We start from the raw sequence: 6,892 nt of genomic DNA, 5'->3' as shown, positions 1-6,892 counted from the left end.
CTGTAAGTACTTTAGGAGATGTTCCAAACACAGCTCATTGTCTTTACATTACATCACTACTTGGGTTGCCATTAGAAAAACACTGGACAAAAATACATGCTAAAATAAAATGATTCAGCAGTGGTCTAGGTGGCAGGCAGACACACTCAACACTAAGAAATAGGAAAATACAGGCAGCAGGCAGACTCTCTTTGGATACACACACTATAACACAAGAATGAACGTGTAGGAGCATTTTTGGAGAATTTTCAGCTTTTTTCAGTAAAGAAATTCTTGCTCAACAGGTCTTTACGTAGTATTTTATACACTGGCCCCTACCTCAGGTCTGTCACTTTCTTTGACACTCGGCTGGCTAACATCAGGTGCCAATTGCTGCTGGAATAGGAAAAAAAAGTTATTCACTATTTTTATTACATTTGGGGGCATTCCAACACACACAAACACACGCAGTAGTCATACCTAATTGTTTGGAACATCTCCTAAAGTACTTACAGACTTTTCATATACAGATGTTCCCAGAGCTCATTGTCTTTACAGTACATCACTACTTGGGTTGCCATAAGAAAAACACTGGACAATTATACATGCTAAAATAAAATGATTCAGCAGTGGTCTAGGTGGCAGGCAGACACACTCAACACTGATAAATAAGAAAATACAGACAGCAGGCAGGCTCTCTGTGGACACACACACTATAACACAGAAATTAATGTGTAGGAGCATTTTTGAATTCTTTCTTGACAGGTAGGGCGAGTTTATAAAATACTACTCAAATACTACTTGCTCCTGACGTTTATTGCTTTCTTTGACACTTGGCTGGCTAACATCAGGTGCCAATTGCTGCTGGAAAAGGAACAAAAAATGTTATGTACTATTTTCATTACATTTGGGGCATTCCAAAACACACACACACGCTCATCATACCTAATTGGGGTACAGTCTATCAGTCTATAAGTAGTTTTGGGGTCATTCCAAACACACACACACACACACACACACGGTACTCATACCCAATTGGGGACATTAATCTAAGTATAATGTTTAGAAACCAGTATACACGTCTGTCATTACTTCAGGAGACATTTCAAACACACATCATTGTCCGATCAGTCCATTACTACTTGCACTGCTATAAGGTAAACACTGGATAATAATATATACTCTTAAACCAACTGAGTACTACACTGAGAACAAATACCTTAAATCTCTAAGAGATTAAGTAGTATTTATAAACTGGCCCCTACCTGAGGTCTGTCCCTGAAAGCAGGTGTCAGCTGCTCGCTGACATCAGGTATCAGCTGACTGTTGACATGAAGTGCCATTTTCTGCTAGAAAAGGAAACCGGGAAAAAATGAAACCAATCATGATAAAGGTCAAATCACAAGACACAATGACATCAGATTCATACGAAAATGAAGAAAAAAAACTATTATCAACATTTAACAAATTGTACCTGTATGTGCCAGGGCCAGTCTGAATCCCCGTGATTGTAAGTTATTTCTTCACCTGGGGCGATGTCTCTTAGGGCAAACAGGCAAAGATGTGGCATCCCACCAACATCAATAGTTTTTATCTTGCAGTAAGGCTTGATGTGGTCATCATTTACAAGCCTTCCCAGTGACTTGTCTTCAACAGATGCATCAAGACTTAAGGACAATAATATTTATATTAAGGTTAGTTACCTACTTTGCTTGTATACAGTGTTAAGAAGGGCATGTTTTCTTTGAAAGCTGAGTAAGTAATTGAGGTAACTTGCAACAAAATACATTTACAGTATTACTGGGGTGGTGAGTCTCTTGCATGGTTTGTTAGTAATTGGGATATCTTAAGGTTAACAGGCCATTCAAAGCTCATCTCCTAAAACTATTGTTATTTATTATACCTGCCAACAAAAGCATATTTATTATAACTTACCACCAACATCCCCCTTTCCATTTGAAGTTAAACAGGAATACTGCTTCTTTGTCATTGTAGTTCTTCATATAAAGACCATCCTGATTCAAAAGTTTACCACGGTATTCAAGCACAAAATCTCCTTTGTTAAAAACCTCCAAAGCAAGCACACCTCGACCTTTATCATAGTCTACCATCTACTATAATATTTTGTAAGCCAAGGCAAAGCTGTGCAACAGCAGTGTAACATAAAAATACCCTACTCTATCAGAGATGGGAACTTGAGTTTCAGACTCAGACTTGAGTAGCACTTAAACTTGTACTTCATAACATTTGAGATATGTTTCTAGTGGCCTATTTGGCAGAAAGATGTAACTGCAGGTGAGCCTATTCTTTCAGAGGCCACCATCTTGTCAAGTTCAAGTTCACTATGTGTTGACTTTTTTTATGCTCTCATTTAAACTTTATTTATTCAGAGAGTACACTGCTAAATCATTCACCTGTCTACTTCCAGTCCGTCACCTATATGTTACACTCCTAAATCCATGCACATTTTCCTCTTACACTTCTTTCCTCACTGCAGAGCATAGAATAGGAACGGATAGCATATGCCATATAGACGATACTACGATCTCTCTGCTTTGGGTTGGTCAACACGTACTGATCCTTCACGATCTAATATCGTCATATTGCCCACCCCTCCTTCAACTCTATATTAATATTTATCAAAAACATAAGAGACTTGATGCTACCCTCAGAGACTTCAAACTTGTCCTGGACTTGCAAAAAGTGACTTGTGACCATCTCTGTACAGTATCCAACACAAACATGCTTGTTAAAGTTTCCTTCTCAAGACTTAACCATAAAGGGATAGTTCAGATTTTGAATGTGGTACTGTGTAATTCAACATAATTATCAATAGGCTGTGTACAACTGACACAAACACTACTTGCAAAATGCAAGAACTTACCTTTGTCTGGGTTGATAAAATGCTCTGTGAGACCAGCCTTGTCAGTTTTCAGTTTAATGTGTTGTTCGGCATCCTGTTGAGGACGGACCCGTCTTCTCATCACAGATCTCTCCATTATCGCTTCATTGCTAGCCATATCATCTATATGACAGAATATTTCATGATAATTAACTTATATCAGACAACCAGATAAGCTCATATACATTATTATGCATTATGAGTTTCCTTTATACCAGGAAATAATGTTTATATTGATAATTTAGTCACAAACTAATGCAGGCTTTTCCCCCTCATAAATTATTCTCTTAAGTAGCAAATGCATTGGAATTGTGTAATGTATGCAAAGTGAAGCTAGATAAAAATAGATAGATGAAAACTATCCTTCAGCCTATAGGTCCTGCATCTTCTATACCTTCAGTTAGAGGGCATTCCTGTGAAAAGCTTGTGTTGCGGTTTGATGGAGTCTTTGATCATCCTGTCCTGCAGAGATGGCAGGGGCATCCTGACAATCCTCTCAGCAGTTTTTACCACTCTCAGCAAGTATTTGTGGTTCATGTCGATGCTGTTCCCATACCGCACAGTGATGCAGCTTATCAATATGCTCTCTATGATGCAACAGTATGATGCTGTTGTGTTTATCTTCTCTGACTATCCTGTTGAATCTCCTTACAGTATATATCTGACAGTGGTAAAAGCTTACCGTCTCTGTGTTGTGTTTTGATGTTGGTGGTGGACTAATGGCTGAGGGTTGGCCAGTGACCTTTAACAAAGAAGAACAGACAGCTCTTATGGCAATGTCCAATTAAACAAAGATGTTACTGATACAGATGGATAGGTACACATAAATGATCACTCTGAATGTCAGTACAGCTACTGTCTCTTGCAGATAGGCTATGAATATTTACAGGTTTTCATTAAACATTACAAAGCGAATAGCTTATACCAAGCAATCTAGTTGGTTGTTAGCCATCAAATAATACCTGCATATCATGGCAATGACATCTAATTCCTTTAAACAATTCAGTATCACTCCACATTGTTTAACCCCTGTAAGTGTTTGAGGAGGATCCCGGGTGGTGGGCCATCAGGACTAACAACGGAGCTAGTGAGGTTGAAAACCTGTTTGCAATCGGGTGGGGTGACTGCTTACTGAGCAACACAACCAGAGCTTGCCCTCATGAGCGTTCAAATATTGCCAGACAGGGACAAACTCTACAGCAATTGCAGAGACTATGCTAGTCCGCAGCTAAAGTTATCTTCAGTGGCTGTGATAACTCACATAGCTTAGTGGCAACATCTCTCTAGAGAAACCCTGTCCGCAACAGCTGAACAGTTAACACAAGCCATCATAGCTTATATAATTACTAGTGACAAATACACTTGATTGATTGACTGATAACCCAAGTTATGAGGTTGGGTTGACTGCAGGGATAATGCTAAACCGGCAGGCTAGGCTAGGATAAGCTTACAGAGCAGCAACAGGCTGAATTTATTCAAGACTGTACACTTCATACTACTGCCAGCCAGGTTGGCCTATTTCTTTTTAAGAACAGTGCTTTAATGACAGTCTTTTGATAATAGAAATCATTTAAATTAGAATCTATGCATCATTTTTAACATTGCAATACTTGGTAACTGTATGAATACTGATACTCAGGTTCATCCACATCCCTATTGCCTAACACATACCCTATATGCTTGAAAACATATATCAAGCTTGAGAATTGCATCTGCCATATGAAGACATATATACCACTTGCATCCATTCATGTTCATCTAGTGTAGTTATTACGACAGCGTTTAAAGCAATTGACTTTATTTTAAAAACAGAGGTAAATTGAATTAGCAAATGTCTCTTTTGATTCACAACCATTCTATTTAATACTATTATCCGAGAGCATATGGGCCCATGTCAGAACATTTAAAAAGACGATAAATCATTCATGAATCACAGTTAGTTAGTTGTCAATGCCATTTATGCAAACCAGCTGCAATGCTTAGTAGGGTTTGGAGAAGTAGGCTGACCGTCGTAATGGTAGCCACATGCCACCGATACCTTGCACTGTATAGGAATGTACATTTACTAATTATACTAACATTGGCTACACAGAAGAGTGTGAAAAGGATGATGATTTTCATAATCTTCAATGTAAAAAGTTGCTCCACAATTACACTAAAAATAAGCAAAGGTACAAATACATCCTATTGAAGTGCAAGTTATTTTGTTTTTAATTGTCATGAAGTGATACCAGGATGCCCTGTTGAATGTGAGTACTGTTTTTATAACTGACAGGTAAACTGCTTTCAATATGTCCTTTCTGACATGAAAACATTTTATGAATGTGGATAGAGCATTCTTTATACAGCCAACTCAGGGAGGGTTTTCTCCTATATCCCTATTACATGCATACAAATGATGATTTTTAAAATATTTGATACAGATTATAATATCAGGAGATATAAAACTGTACACTTTTGTTGTGTACAAACTATGACACATGGGGCCTGAAATGTCCATATTAATTTATATAATTATTTGGAAAAGCAGGCTTGCTAATACAACTCAAAATAAAACAAATGTATATATTATTTAAAAACCTTTATAATTATATTATAACTTTATATTATATGTATATATATAATATAATACAATATATACTATACTATAATATATGATATATGTATATATATGTGTGTGTGTGTGTGTGTATATAATACATGTATGTATTAAAATGTTTATACCAGACAAAATGCAGGCTAACTCTAGCTCTTAACTTGCTTCTATCTATCTATCTAGGCAGCCTGTATTTTAGTCGATAGATATAGTTCTTGACTTTCTTATTATGTCTAATAGATAGTTATCTATCTATTATCTGAAAAAATACAGGCTACCTTTTAGCTTTCTATATGTAAATTCACATCATCAAAGTAGTTAGCATGTAGCACTAGCACGGAGCGCTAGCACTCTAATGCTAGTTAACTCATTTTAACACAGTGCTTATGCTCTGCAATAAAACTATATATATTTCTTATCAGGCAAAATGCAGTCTACCTAAACCTTTTGACTTGCTTCTCCATCTATCTATCTTTATTATCAGGCAGAATGTAGACCGCCTATGGGGTCCTAGACAATTCCACACACTTCCACTAGGGGCAATGTAGAGGGATGCACAGATTGAGTGGGGAGGGGGGATGGAGTGGGGGGCACACACACACAGTCTGAAATAAGTCAATTTTGGGGACAATTGAGAGTTTAAGGAAAAAACACATTCTGGAGCCTGCTGAGTACTATTCAAGTGGTTTTGGTCCCCAAAGTCAAACGCGTCCCCGATCAACTGATCACCATGATCTACAGGCACCTTATCGATTCATCTGAAATGCTTATTCTTGGCCTGTGTTATAACACCCATAAGAGGAAAAGGTAAGAAGATGCCAGTGAGGGATAACGTTCTTATCGTAGAATCACTTAGCTTAGACTCATAATTGTTTTCCTTTACTAAGTAAATAATTGGGCTTTTGTTTTTTAATACATTTATGATTAGTCATGGGTTTTTAATCATCCTGCAGTCCCATTGGAGAACCGAGGACCCGCCTCCTGGAAGTATTTTCTTCAACCGATCTCTTGATAAAGAGTCCTTAATAACTTCACAATACGATGGGTTAATGCAATGGCCATCGGTTATAATTATTTCTTTCGGATCTGAGAAATGTAGTTTTATTTTGTCAGTTTTGGATAACGGAAGGCTACATTTTGAACCCCAGCCACCGTTGCGCTTGTTTGGCTTGTGTTGCAGGCGGAAGTGGTGTGTTCGAATACTGTTTTGCGCTGCCCTACATTTATGGGCTCCATTCCAACTCAAATTGCCGCATGTCGGCGTCACTAGCTCTGTTGATAAGACATTTTATAGCCTGTGATTGTAAAATATAAATAAATAAATAAATAAATAAATATAAAAGCCTGCGGCCTTATGTCCACAACTTAATCACAACCTAACAGGCTTTACATTTCTTCCTCTGAAATATCTGGAG

This window comes from Echiichthys vipera, assembly GCF_963691815.1.
Source record: "Echiichthys vipera genome assembly, chromosome: Y".
In the NCBI taxonomy this organism is placed as follows: Eukaryota; Metazoa; Chordata; class Actinopteri; order Perciformes; family Trachinidae; genus Echiichthys; species Echiichthys vipera.
The sequence above is the reverse complement of the archived record's forward strand: the minus strand, read 5'-3'. Positions refer to the sequence as shown.